The sequence below is a fragment of the Coenobita brevimanus genome, chromosome 22, assembly GCF_032717465.1.
Source record: "Coenobita brevimanus isolate Jiangsu-jjx chromosome 22, ASM3271746v2, whole genome shotgun sequence".
Lineage (NCBI taxonomy): Eukaryota > Metazoa > Arthropoda > Malacostraca > Decapoda > Coenobitidae > Coenobita > Coenobita brevimanus.
The window spans coordinates 42855880-42871910 of NC_136975.1; positions in this window are offsets into that span (position 1 = coordinate 42855880).

Consider the following 16031-nt stretch of genomic DNA (forward strand, 5'->3'; position numbering starts at 1 on the left):
TGTTTGCTTCCCACTGAAATCATTTTCCATGTTAGGATAAAGCAGATTAAACATGCTCAGGTTAGGATAAATAAGGTTAGTTATGAAAACTTGTTAGGTTGGGATCAATTGGATTAGGTTAGGTTAGGTCAAATCAGGTTAGATATGGGTAGCATAGAATAAATGAGGGCAGGTTTAGATAATTTGGGTTAGGTTTAGACAAACCAAGAATGATGAGGATAAACCAGTATTGTACTAAAATGGTGTTTTTGGATGGCGGTTGTCTGTCTTTGGCACTACTGCAACTGTAAACAAAGATCGATATTTAAACACTAATCACTACGTACAAAAAATTGTAAGCAGCATGGAAACTTGAAAACACACGCTAAAAAAAAAAAAAAAAAAAAAAAAAATCAATGAGGAGGGAGAGCAGCCAAGTGTGATTTGCCACAAGGGTGTGAGAAGTACTTCCATCTCGTGCGGTGTTTGTGATAACTAGGTACATGAGAGATGTAGTGGTATTAGAGGCAGACTGTGAGAAAATACTGATTTCATGTGTAAGGTATGTCGGGGAGAGTACGTGGAATTGTCAGGCATGAAAGGACTGAACTTGCTGATGAGTCTCTCGAGAGTCAGGAACAGTTTTGTTATTTGGGGGACATGTTATGTGCTGGAGAAGGGGCTGGAGCTAGCTCTGTGGCTAGAGTGAAGAGTGGCTGGAAGAAGTTCAGGCATCTGTTGCCTCTCCTGACATTAAGAGGGTTCTACTCTGGGATCTTTGTAAGCAGCCTGTGCTAGGAGTACGATGCCGTATGGTAGTGAGACCTGGGCAGTAAAGGAAGAGCATATACGCAGGCTCAAACATACAGAAACGATAATGGTTAGATGGATGTTCAGTGCGTCCCCGAGTGCGAGGACTGGGGGACTAGGTTTAAGACTGATGAGTTGGAAGGCAGGATGGGACTGGAGTGTATTGGTGTTGTGATGATGTGAGCTAGATTGAGATGGTCTGGGGACGTGGAGAGCATGAGGGATGATAATTGGGTGCAGAAAGTGAGAAGTGTTAACGTTAGGGGTAGGGTTGCGAGGTAGACCGAAAAAGACTTGGGATGAGGTCATTGTGACCTCAGGGATGTAGGACTGAATAGGGAAGCTGCCAGAGATCAAGCAGCATGGACACCTGCCATTAGGTGACCAAAGCCGACACATGCAAGTATGTTGGAGCTTTCAATAACACAACGATAAGGACTTTAATAAAGAAAAACTGAAGAAAACTGCAAAATAGGGCAGACCCATGTCTCCTTGAAGAGTACCAAGGAAAAAAAAAATAAAGGATTAAAAACAAAATCTATATCTGCCACAGTACCCTGGAAACTAATAATTTTTTAAAGTGAGGAAAACTGCACAATAACATTCTCATGCCTCCTGAAAGGTAAAAAAAAAAAAAAAAAAAGTTGGGTATAAATATGGCTTGTAATTCATTTATGTTTATTTGCATAATTAGGTTAAACATCTATGGTTTTCTAACTTTTTAACTGTGCAATATCTGGCTTTACTTCAAATCAAAAGATGTTTATCCTATGATTATTGTAATGCTGTGTTTTTAAGACGACTTCTCGTCGTAAAAACACGAGCACTGGACGGGGTCCTTTGGCTAGACCGGATGTAATACACTAACAAAGGAACAGGGCATAAAAAGAGACAGTACACCGAATCATATCTATTGCTTAAATTCTATCCCTTACAGCGCTACATACACAACATTTGGTACACAATTACACAGAGATACAACAATACACTTATAATTGGATCCAATCTACTTTTGCACAGGGCACAGGGCAGTCAGGGATACGGGTTACTGTTATTGAGGAGAGATATCACTTCACTGCGATGGTCAATCGAGAACACTGGTCGTGCCACTGGTGGATAATAATAAACGGGGGAGTCTCACTTATATTCACTGTGATCGGGAGTCTGTGGGGGATATGATACTATAATAAAGGTAGGGTGCGTGTGGCGAACATCCGACACCGTCACCTAGTTGCAGGGAAGCACTTCATTAGCCTTTCGGCTCGTTCACACACCTACCTTCGACTCCACAGAAAACTCCCCGCTTCCTTTCTGAGAGGGGGAACTGAGCTGTTTAATGTTCAAGCACGATTTACTCCGATATCACTGTTTAACATAACTTTTATTTGTCACTGCCACTGTGCATTGGATCACTGTCACTGTATTAGGGGTCACTGTCACTATCACTGTTCTACCCGTGTTTCCTGGGTAGTTGGGTCACTAGTACTTACTGTCCAGGGAGGCTCCCTTGTTTAGGGCCTTGACCTGAGGGGCGGCTCCTTCCTAGGGCCGCACTGGTGGGGTGCAGGAAGGCCTCGTAGTCTGGGGCCTCGATCTGATCGGGGGCCCTCGGGACTAGGGCCGAACAGGCGGAGGATTCGGGCCTGCTTCTTCTTCTGCCGGGGCGTGAGAGAGCCCAGGTCGCCGTCGTCGGGGAACGTGGTGGAAGGCCTGGGCATCCGGGGTCTGCAGGTGCACAGGGGTAGAGGCGCCGTCAGGGCTGGGCTGCGGCAGCGACTCCTGTAGGGCTCCACAGTGCTAAGGAGCGTCCGGGTGTGGGCGGTAACTCCGCAATCGGGCCTTGCCACCACTCTAACGCCTCCGCTTGGCCAAGAAGCCTGGATGGCGACGAAGGGCTCCCCGGAGGGAAAGAGGCTTGAGGGAGACTCACGCTCTTCGTGGTTCCCTGAGTGTGTTCATTGGGCTGAGGTGGGGCTCCACTTCCCCTAGTATGGACTTTGGCTGGTGCCGTGAACTTGTCCGGCATGCGAGGGACACCAGTAGGGTGATCGGGGTCGCCCTTTCGCCGAGGCAAGCGGCCGTCAGCGTGGTGTTCCTCCCGCAGTAGGGAACAAGCCGGAGTGAGGGGCACGAGGGCCGCACTCTCTCCAATACGGACAGATCCTACCGTCAGGGAATTCTCCACCCTGGTACGTGTCCCAGTGGTAGCTGAGTGTCTGCCCGTACGGGAATCGACTAACGGAGAAACGGGATCACCCGTCTGCTCCGGCGAGAGGCCGGCCCCGAGTCGCCGCTTCCGTAATTGGGTAGCGCTACATGTACGGTAGCAGGGTCTCTCTACCCTGGACCGTATTCTGGCCGTAGCCAAAGTACAACTGGAGAGGGATGCACACAGGCAACTCGCTCTCTCCTCAGCGTGTTAAGGCCGGAGCCTGGGGTCACCTTACCCTTTACACACTTTGTCAGGCCGTAGCCTGTGTCTATTTCTCTTTTAAGGCCATAGCCTTGGGCCTCTTCCTGCTCTTGGGCCTCTTCCTGCCCTAGAGGGTGTAGCAAGACCGTCAAGACGGTGCTACTTGGGACTGACCTCTTTCCAGTCCCACCCCTGGTCTGACGGTCACTACCCCGCCAGCACAGTAGTTCAGGTTGTCTGAACGCCTGGAGTTGGGGCACTTGCGAGGAATAGGGGCTCAGGGCCGGGATGTCCCGATGACCCTCTTGCCCGAGGTCACTAGCCTCACCTGTGTGTCCTCCTGGGGTGGTGGTGGGGTGGCGGCTCGGCGGTGGTGTGGGGGGTGGTGAGGTGGGAGGTCCTGTGGCGGTCTCGGCGGGCATTTTAATTATAATGTACTGATCCAATTTTTACTTTGAAAATCATCCCCCCAATCCCAATGTGCTGGCAGGTTAAAAACTATGAAACTAGTGATTTGCAAACCATCTGATGGTCAAATTTTTCAAAACATACCAAACCATGAAATTTCATGTGTATAATCCAGTGTTATAATTTTCTAATAATTTAAACGCTGTATATACTGTAGAGTGGAGAGGTATATGAGACAGGGGGATGTGAGTTGGGAGCAGGGCAGTGAAATGGCGGGGGACAGGGCAACGTGGAGGCGATTTGTTTGCGGCCACCACGTACGGGATTAAGGCGTCTGGCAATAGATAGATAGATATTGATTTATTGGTCTACCTTACCCCCAACACCGCAATCCAAAAAACATTTTTTTTTTTTTTCATGCTACCTCCTGACAATTCTACTCTCAAAGAGCCAAACATAATGTTACACAACCGTCCTAAACTTCCTCACAACTCGATATCACTCACAAGGGTGGACAGTGTTGTCTGAGGCTAGCACGAATATAGTAAAATATAATGCATCACCCTGAACCGGCGACCAAGTGGCGCTGCTCTTTTCGACGCCATTGCCAACGAAAGTAATTTAACCTGTTTTCACTTAAAATTACTTTTTAAAAACTTTATTCTGTGCGTTCTAACTGACCTCAAGTCTTTAATCACAGGGCATATTCTGCCTCATTCACGTAAAATATGACATAATGGAAACAGAGGAAACAAATAAAGATCACTCACCTGCGGCAAAGTGCCGCCCTCCGCCACGTCTCCGTTCCAGTAATGATTCAAGCCTGATAAAGTACAAACAAAAGTAAATCAATCACCGTAAAAACTCAAAATAATGCATTAAAGAACAAGTAAACAGTTTATTCTACAATATTAGATTATTTTCTGGTTACTAAGTGTAACAGAAATAATAATATTCAAGGCGAGAATCCATTTTATGCAGAATTTACTAAGACCATTTCGAGTTTTGGTGCCCGGGATTCGTATTACCAACGTTAATAATTTTTCAGCTCGATATGGTATTCTATTTGGGTTAAATTTTAGCGTCTAGATGCAAGAGATGTAGCTTTTTTCTATAACAATATGAAGCTCTACCAATTATTATCGTGACTGCTTGTCCTTTTATAGTTTATTTTCTTGAGAGTACTGTATTAAGCGCCAATCTAGTGTGTTTTGCTCTACTTCCATTTAGCAATTACATTAACTTTTAGGTGCTTGATATCTTTCTATATTCTTCAAAATTCTAAATATTTATCGGAATTTCGTAGAATATATCATGTTTCTGCGATGTGCTTTAGAGTTTTGCTATTCAATATTATAGCGGACTTTGAGAACAAGTTGGTCTAGCAGCACTGGTAACACTACTTCCTCCGGCATTATATTTAAAGATGGGCGGGTCATCATGAACTAGGTACATCGCTACCAAATTTTCTATATTATGGTTTCTGGGAGGTACGTGGCTCGAATACTTTTACACAAGTGTTTCCACAGTCGCCATGGATTTAATTTCATGCAAAAATTTTTAGACAGGTTAGCTTTTCATTCTGTAAAGAGGATTGTTTATGATCACTTGCCAGAGAAAGCCGGTAGCCCTTTAAATACATTTAGCCAGTGATCTTCCATATTTAGGTGTCAGGAATAAATTCAGCAATCTTTTGTAACATAAAGGATATTTCCTCACGATCTGGTTGTCGAAAATGGATTTACAGATGATAAACCCCTATTCTAAACTTTGTTAATGGGAACTCCAGGTTGTTCCTATGTTATTTTGTTATTTTCTTTATCTTGTAATATAATTAAACATACAGAACCTAACCCATCTGTGAAAGCCGTGCACAGTAGGAATATGAACTTGAAAATGTTATTACCACAGAATATCCTATCTAACCTTAGCTCATTTAATTAGTGCAGGTTAGCCTAACCTAACCATATTAAATGTTCATTAGAAAATATAGGCTTCATTATCAAGATTTTTTTTTTACATATGTGGAAAATCATCAGGAGAACGATATTAACAAGAAACAGTCAGAAAATACAATTAAAAATCAGAAAAGGACACTTAATCCCAAATTTAATAAACCCAATTTGGCATGCAGAATCCTTTCTAATATTCCGTCTGTCTATCTATCTATCTGTCTACTGTTACTGCCAAATATAGCAACCATATAGTATTTCCTCATCATTAGGTACTTTTTTTTTTATGGTCACTTTTGTTTATTCAGCTGGAAATTTCAGAAAACTTGCTTATCAAAGACCCATTCCAACCCATAAAGCTGATTTGCCACATTCTCTGATTCTGCAGTACCAATTGTATGACAGAAGTTTGTGATGTTTTGGAAATGTCCTTGATTTATAATGAGGACTGCATATACAATAGATATCTTTTTGGATATATGGGTTTTCCTTGCTCTTTGAACTTAGCCTCACTGTGTATATGTGTTTTCCTTGCTCTTTGAACTTTGCCTTACTGTGTATATGTGTTTTCCATGCTCTTTGAACTTAGCCTCACTGTGTATATGTGTTTTCCATGCTCTTTGAACCTAGCTTCACTGTGCATGTGTGTTCTTGTTGCTCTTTGAACCTTACCACAGTGTACAGTATATGTGGTTTTCTTGCTCTTTAAACCCCACCTCACTGTATTCGTGGGTGGGAAGTGAGCTGATGATGATGATACTGGTTTAAATACATATATTCATCTTGCAGAGCAGTTTTCTTGCTGTCATAGATCAGGGTGTCTTCATGCGTGACTTTTTGTTTCAGGTGCCTGGTGGTCTGTTGGTTAGAATGCCTCAGTTGGGGTGACACCCTTGCAAACATTCAATTCCCAAAAGGTGGCTGGAGGTTTTTGATTGAGTGGTGCCACCCGTGGAAGAACGGACAACAGGAACCAAGGTAAGGAATTGGGGCTGGATAGTCAAAAAGTCCTTGGTATATGTTGTGTGTGTGTGTGTGAGATCCCCACTAATTTACTGAAAAAGAAAATGGTAGTTTAAGTTCCATTGGTATTGCTGTGCCCAAAAGTTCAGAGACAGTCCTTGCCAGGATTATGCTCTGCCTTCCATATTTCTAAGTCCTCCCTGAATGACAGAGTTTCATACTCTTTCATATGCTTCATATTATCATATGGTTGTCAGAAACCAGAGCCGAGTGCTCATTACCAAAAAGACTCATCCTCCAGTGTGCCACTATCTTCCTAACATAAGCAGTGAGGACCCCTTCTTTTTCATAAAATTAGCACTCCGGAGCCCAGCACATACCGATGTTGTAATGATAAGCAAATGGCACATGATGGCAAGTCGTGTGTACTGCGAGATTACCCACCCACCCACACATCAGTCAGCTCTTTACAACCCCATGAGGAACTTAGGGGCCTGGGGCTTGGTGAACTGCAGGAAGAACTACACTTTTGAATTCCTCCAGTCTCCTTTGGGGGGATATGGATGGGACTGAGAAATATTAGTATACTGTAAGTAGGCAGCTCCTCCCCTCACTCCTATTCGTGCTACCACATGAAGTTGTCCCTCTCCAGCGCTAATATTTTGGGGGTAAGTTAGATCAGTATTGAACTTCTGCACAAAGAAAGGGTTAATCACCAACATACCTGAGATGTCCCCTAAAAACTTGTCATAATTTTAGAGGCTACTGCTGTGGTTGGTGGTGGTGGTGCTGTTGCTAGGATTGTTCCTGTGACTGCTATTGTTGCCGCTGGGGTTATTTATTGCTGCTCCTGCCACTGAGGTTGGTTGGACTCCAGTTGTGACATTGGACTCCAGTTGCTGCTGCTGCTACTACAACTACCAACCTCCTGAAATATGTGAGTTGCACATTACTTAGTTTGTCCATCTTGGCTTGGCGGAGATATTTGTTCTTTGGCAGCCTAATTCTCATAACTCAGAAGCAGAGTAAGACCAAGATAGCAATATTGTGGCTCTGCATCCTTTCCAAGTCACTTTTAAGGCAAGCTAATGTGGACAGTGTGTGTTAAAAGTTGTTCCCCTACTTAGGAAATTTTTCTGGAGAATTCTACATCCCATCCTTGGGTGGGAAAAAGAGTTAGTGCTGATGATGATGATGATAATTGTGATCAGCGGCAGTGCCAGGCTCCATAGCTAGATCATTCCACCACTAGGGTATACAAGTCAGTTACTTCATCTAGGTAGCTACTCATTTTACTTGCTATTGGACAACAGAGATCATGATGTAATGCCAGGAATCAATCCTTGGCACTATCAGGCTGACAGCTTCTAAGCAGTTAAAATAACCATAAGGCCTAATAAAATCTGAAGCTAGTAAATCTGTAATCTTGTCAACAGCAAAAGTTCATAGCTCAAATGTTTGTAAGTGGGAGAGCAACTGTCTTTATTCCATCTAACACCAGATGATTTTTTTTAACGAGAGTGATTCTTGGGAGTTTAAGGATGATTACGATCTTTAGTTTGTAACCTATATACAGTATTTATTTATATTAGTCTGCAGGTCCTTCCCATTACACTTTCTCATGACTAGCATTATTTCATTTGGTAAACTATAACTACTGTTGAGGTGGTAATTTTATGCCAAGGTAGAGTAACGAGAGAATTCTAAGCAAATTATACCAGTATCAGATTGCTTTGAAACCTTTCCATTGCACTTCTTCATGATTAGTATGTCTTTGCTAAGCTATTGCATCAACTCAACATTATTTCAAGTTGATAGACAGATAGACAAGTACTGTACACAGATGACAGATAAACATTACACAGATAGTACGTAGACAAGTACACAGGTACATATGCGTTCGCAGATACATATAGATATAGACAGATTGCTATAAGTGTTAGCTAGGTAAATTGCTAGGATTTTGAGACAGAAAGGTTCCTTAAGTTATTTTTTATGCCTTTGACCGTTAGTACAGTATTTCTTTCAGTTGAACAATATCCAGTGTTAGTTCAGTGAAAGTGGCTTGACCTCTTCGTGGCTGTGGTGATTTCTTAGCAAGCCTCCTATGTCACCTAAAAGACACCCCAGTGAATCATGCATGTGATTATTGACTGATTATTATTATTATTATTGTTGTTGTTGTATTTGTTGTTCTTGTTTGTGCTTTACTTGCAAGATGTGCATGTGGTTTGCCCAGGTGCTTCAGTTCAAACGCTTATGATTAGCACGCTGTTCTGGTATATACAGTATTGTAAGCTCCCAAATCAGATGATCAGTTTTCCAGAAGCCTCCACTTACCATTATACATTTTCATGCAAATTTCCCTTCAGTGTTATGTGTGCTTGAGATTTTTCTTTGAACTTTTGGAGGTACCTGCTGTGTTTTCCGTTTCAATCACCCACACCAATGGACCCTACAGACAGTTCTCTTTGTACAGTACACAAACCTCGGCCCTGTCAGTTCCCCCTTGTCTGTAGTTAACTTTATCGTTCCATCAAAATGTGTGCAGCAGGAAAAGCGATTATGGTATTCATAACTTCAAATGGAAATTGGATGTACTGTACTTTAATGTGCTAAACGTTTGAGTAAGGTTAGTAACAAATGTGGTATTGTTGGAATACATTTGCACAAGCTTGCAGTACACCACAAACAGATGCAGTTAATCCTGGTTAAAGTATATGCCACAGGTGCTCAAAATACAGAGTGATTCATATAACATGTTTGATTACGTGTGTTTTGTTTTGTTTTGATTTTATTTTGCCATACCTTACCCCATCCTTAGGTGGGAAGAAGAGGTTTGGATGCTGTTGCTGATGATGATGATTAATATGATTATGATTGCAATGATGAGTATAATATAATGGCAGATGTTGATTATTATAATGATGATGATGATTGATGTGGTGAACAGCTCAGTCAGCATTACCATCTTTACTCTGCATCATTTTCTGTTTCCCATAACCCTTTCTTACTTTATAGTGACTCCTTGTTTACATCCATTGTTTGCCCTATTTTTTTTATAAAGTAATCAAATACGGTATCTCCTCTTGCATTTGCTTCCAGTAATTGCATAAAATTCACTCATTTTAAGTAAGCAGAAATTTTTCCCCTCCTCTGACTTTTATCTGTCTAATGCCAAACACCTCAGTCTCATATGGGGTGGCCACAAACAGATTAACTCCACATCGCTGTCTTCTTCCATTTGACTTCCTTCTCTCCAGTTCACAGTCCTCTCTCTTGTATCTCTCCACTCCATTCTTCCATGTCAAACTTTTCTCCCACTCCTCCTCTCCCCTGCCAGCTCACTCACATACACTCTCTGGTCAGTCTCTTATTCTGCATTCTCTCTACATGGCCAAACCATCTCAGAGTAGTTCCCCTAACAGTACCCCAACGCTTACTTACTTCCTCATTTGTCATTGTGTCTGTTCATTAAACTCCACACAATCTTGCTTCATTTCTACTGCTCTCACTCTTGACTTGAGTCCTTCCAACAGGATCCCAGCTTCACTTCCATGCTAATTTCCCTATTCATTATCAGAGCTTTCAATGATCCAGCAACCTTTCTAGCCCCCGTACCCTTTCAAGCACTTCCATCCATCCTTACTTATCACACTACTTAAGTACTTGGATACACTCATTCTCGATTTCCTCACCGTCCAGTCTCACTGTGTATGTTGTGGTTTCTTTTTCCTGAAGACCATAGTTTTACTTTTCTCTACATTCTGCTTTAGATTCAATTTCCTACATACACCCCCAGCCGCGTTCGCCAAGCCTTGCAGTTCACATTCATCCTCACTTAACAATACAGTTTCATCAGTAAGCAACAGTCCAGAAAGTTTCCACACCTTTCCCTCTCTCATTAGATACTCAATATATTCACTTCCCTACGTATTATCTCTCTTATAATCTTATAGCTCTATCCATATACAAACTGAACAACCACAGAAACATGACATACACAAAAACATGACATAAAAACATAACACAAGGAGATATGACACACACACACACACATACACACAGACATGAGATTTTTGTCTATATGCAGATTTACTTCCCATACCCCACTGGCAAAATAAGATAGCACTGTGGCCCAACATCCTTTCCATACCAGTTGTTCATGACTAGCACCATATTAGTTTCAAATAGCATTTGCAAAGGAGAGATAGTAATTTAATGCCATTGGCTTAAATGGAGCTAAGTTGAATACCTGGTAGCTACTTCTGAAGGTCATCAAAATACCCGCATCCCCCATACTAGCAGACTGAGCTGACAACACACAGTATATATATGGGCAGCCCTGTATCATGGTTCAGTAAATTGTGGGCTGCTGTTGCGGTGGTCCTGTATTCTTCTGTAGTAGTGCTGTAATCAAACCACTTCTCTAAACCAATATAGCATCAGTTTCAGCCTTTTTACTGCACTGTACAGTACTTGCTCCTTGACTAAGTGAAAGTGTCTGTTGTTTGTGTAGCTTATATGTGTGTGCTGATCATCTAGCTTCTTGAATGAGATGTTTCTAAATGAGCTGTGAAATTTTGCAAAGGATATTTGCTTGTCATTTTCCAAAGTAGACTGCTGGTAGTATGATTCACACACGTCTTAAAAAGATCATTAGAGGATAATCTGTGTTGTAAGGATAATTTTGGAGCTTTTTATTCCACAAGCTTATTATGCCTCTTGTCTTTAATTAAATTCGATTATTTAGTTTCTCTAGCATTGACAGTGATCCTTAATAATTAAAATGAGCCTGGGACCACCACAATAGCCTGTATTATCAGCCCAATAGATCATAAATAAATGTGGCAGATAAAAGGACTTTGATAAACCATAGCGCTTTTGTACCCAACAAAAACAATAGGTGTTTTGCATACAGGTATATTATCCTGTTTGAAATATTGATATTCTTTGTGTTATATTTTTATGCCTATTGCACTGTCATTTTTGCAGTTTTATTACTGTCATGTCATAGTGATGTACTGCACAGTCTACCACAGGAAGAAATATACCGAAAAATATGAACTTATAGCCCTTGTTTGGAAGATTTTAATTGGCAGTCTTTAGGTGTCCAAGGCCAAAGCAAGGCCTTTATAAACGACATGGTACAAACGTTACGAAAATACCGAACCGCTTCTACAGGGCTGTCATATTCTCTGAATTTCAGGTTATTGCAGCACCTCAGTATATATATGCATAGGATTTAAATATAGGCTATTTAAATACATCATCTGAGATCGAAAGGCACATTTTCCACAATTACAAATTGAATATGCGTAAATTGTGAGTTTCATTTGTGTATAATGCCAGCAAAAAGTAATTCCTCATTTAATAATCGATGCATGTATTCCTGTAAATTGCTGATAGGTGAACATTGCTTGAAGCTAGGGTTAGGTCCCAGCAAGAGGAAATTTTTCTCAAGCATTTATGGATCATATTCAAGACAGCAAGTAAGTAACAAGATATTTATGAATACAAAATTTAAATTAGTGATATTTGTAGATGAATTAACCTTGATCTTTCACAACAAACTTTTGAGATTAATTAAGAAATTTGTGAAAAGTGTTTGTATTTTGACTGACATGAAGAGAGAAACTGTGCTTAGTGAAAGTATATTAAATGAGGAACTACTGAGAGGGGTTTCACAGTTAGTTGTTATTTTTATTACTGTTATTTTTGTTATTATTATTATTTTATTATGTTACACTAACAAGCAATTTCTGAAGCTTAAAGCAATGATACCTGTTGTTGACATTACTGTATAGGCTATGACAAATGAAAACTGATTTGAGTGTTATTTTCTGTCAGTTTTAGTGTTTCAAATAGTTATTTTATTGTATTAGCCTCCCTCCCTCCTTCCACTCCCTTTTCTCCTCCTCCTCCTTCCCCTTCCTCGTAATTTCTTATTCCTTCCTCCTCCTCCTCCTTCCCCTTCCTCGTAATTTCTTATTCCTTCCTCCTCCTCACCTTACAACACATCCAACCTTCCTACCACCACCACCATGTAACCAATCTTCCTACCACCACCACCATGCAACCAACCTTCCTACCACCACAACCACCCTGCAACTAGCCTTACCACCCTGCATCCCACCCTACCACCACCACTGCCCTGCAACCCACCCTACCTACCACCACCACTGCCCTGCAACCCACCCTACCTACCACCACCACTGCCCTGCAACCCACCCTACCTACCACCACCACTGCCCTGCAACCCACCCTACCTACCACCACCACTGCCCTGCAACCCACCCTACCTACCACCACCACTGCCCTGCAACCCACCCTACCTACCACCACCACTGCCCTGCAACCCACCCTACCTACCACCACCACTGCCCTGCAACCCACCCTACCTACCACCACCACTGCCCTGCAACCCACCCTACCTACCACCACCACTGCCCTGCAACCCACCCTACCTACCACCACCACTGCCCTGCAACCCACCCTACCTACCACCACCACTGCCCTGCAACCCACCCTACCTACCACCACCACTGCCCTGCAACCCACCCTACCTACCACCACCACTGCCCTGCAACCCACCCTACCTACCACCACCACTGCCCTGCAACCCACCCTACCTACCACCACCACTGCCCTGCAACCCACCCTACCTACCACCACCACTGCCCTGCAACCCACCCTACCTACCACCACCACTGCCCTGCAACCCACCCTACCTACCACCACCACTGCCCTGCAACCCACCCTACCTACCACCACCACTGCCCTGCAACCCACCCTACCTACCACCACCACTGCCCTGCAACCCACCCTACCTACCACCACCACCACTGCCCTGCAACCCACCCTACCTACCACCACCACCACTGCCCTGCAACCCACCCTACCTACCACCACCACCACTGCCCTGCAACCCACCCTACCTACCACCACCACCACTGCCCTGCAACCCACCCTACCTACCACCACCACTGCCCTGCAACCCACCCTACCTACCACCACCACTGCCCTGCAACCCACCCTACCAACCACCACCACAGCCCTGCAACCCACCCTACCTACCACCACCACCACTGCCCTGCAACCCACCCTACCTACCACCACCACCACTGCCCTGCAACCCACCCTACCTACCACCACCACCACTGCCCTGCAACCCACCCTACCTACCACCACCACCACTGCCCTGCAACCCACCCTACCTACCACCACCACCACTGCCCTGCAACCCACCCTACCTACCACCACCACTGCCCTGCAACCCACCCTACCTACCACCACCACTGCCCTGCAACCCACCATCATTTACTTGCCCTGCACCCTTGCTATTCCCTGCCAACCCATTCCTGTCCTGCCCTTCCTGTCATATGTGCCTTTCTCTGCCCTGGAACTTGGCCTGCATTCATCTGATGTTTTCTTCCCTCCCTGTCCTGTCCTATGCTCCCCTGCAGCCATGCCGTGTCTTGCTAGTCTTGCCTTGCTGTGTCCTGCTCTGCCCTTCCTCTGCCTCACTCACATTTCTGTTGTCATTCCTCTGCCCCTGCTCCCTCCTGCTGCTCTCTTCTTCCCTCTTTTTGCTCTATTTTAAATAATTTCTTACCTTCTAGAATAATTAAACCACAAGCAGAAACGTATCTCTTGTGAATATAACTGGGTTCATGTTTGGTGTCAGTGTGTAAGTCTCAGAGTTATGTTGCCGATATTGTACAAAGTCCTTAAGTCATGCTGCTGTGTTACTAAGTAGTGTTTTATCAATATTTTTGTCAAATATTTTGTGCATAATTTTTTAACCAATTGGCTATTCTGTACATACAGTATAGTACAAAGTGCTCTTGCCTTCATAATGTGTGTACAAATTGTGTACTTTGAAAAAATATCAAAGTGAATAATACCAAGACATATGTGACTAGTACGATGTGATGTCTCATTTGTACTATTCATATGTTTTGGTATTATTCTCTTAGATAATTTTTTCAAAATCCACATTTTAATATATATGTCCAAAAAATATATATGTTAAGTAAAGGTGTATAATAAAGACATTGTAATAATACATTGGTTTTATTTGCACTAGATACATTTAAGTGAAGAAGGTGAAAAAAAAAAAACTATCTCGATAAATCAGCCAGAGAAATAAGGACTGGCAACCCCAAGGGAGGGTTGCCAGTCCGTATTTTCGTGGCCTATTTATCGAGATAGGTTCTGCGCCCTACCCCAAGATGCTTCCAAGAGCGTGCCCTTCAAATCACTGTGTAGATGCCATGTCTTGTATTGCTCTGCCCAGCTAATGCCAGGCAGAGCTACTGTATACAAGAACACATGGCATACAACAGAGTGATCAAAAGGGCTACTTAACATGCATTGCTAAACACTGTGTGCACCACGCAACGTGTGTTTGCTAAGGCATGTTAAACAGGAAGCAATGCAACATTAGTCAACATGGCATACAGTATACCAAAGACATGAGCCAGTTAACCCCTTCAGCATGGACATTTTATTCCTGCTGATGCCACACGATTTTATTCAGCTTGAAGTGCGATCTCATACTGGAGGGGACATAGCCTCCCTTCAGGATGAGACCTTCCTAAGCTGAGTAAAATTTTCTGGCAGCGCAAGAATAAAATCACCTTCCAAGACCATGCCGAGCAGAGCTATACAAGAAAACATGGCAATCAACAAAGAATGAGAAGGGCTGTATTAACATGCATTGCTAAACACTGCGTACAACCATGCAGCTTGTGTTTGCATTAATGCATGTTAAACATCAATACAAAAATGGCACATCAAAGGACTATGTAGGGATAATTAACCTCTTCAGTACAAGGACAATTTATGTTTGCCGGCACCACACAATTATACTCAGCTTAAGGGAATGACTTATACTCATGGGGGAGGGCAGGGAAGGTGCAAGAATTCCTTCCTACACTGAATAAAATTGTGTGGCAGCAGCAAGAATAAACCTTAATAAAATATGGGACGTAGCAACAACAAACTAGGAAAAGACATCACAGTACTGAAGGGGTTCAAAAATACTAACATGCACTGGTTGTGATGCATGTTAAATATCCATCAACAAAATCACATTGCACCGAAGCTAACAATTTTATACTCTTCACTGTTACTTGGCCTAATTTTTCATTCTTTTCCAGCTGTCACAGCTTGCAGCACAGAAAAACAATGTTATGACTCAAAATCCTTTTCACAGTGATTGTGCCTGGCACCATGGTTTAAGACTATTACAACTCATAATTCAGGCTGGAAAGGTTAGAATTTTAGGCCAAGTTAACTGTTCTAAGTATAACCTCAGCAAAAAAAATCTTTAAAAATAGGTAACTCAAGGCCATATTACTATAACCAAAAATATGAAGGTGTGGACAAGCTACCTATCTCTACCTACAGCCAGGTTCACTAATCCTGTAGGGGTACAAATTGCCTCCTTGTTCCTTGCCATTTCGCTGCCCTCCCTCCAACTTACACTCTCCTCTCTCATA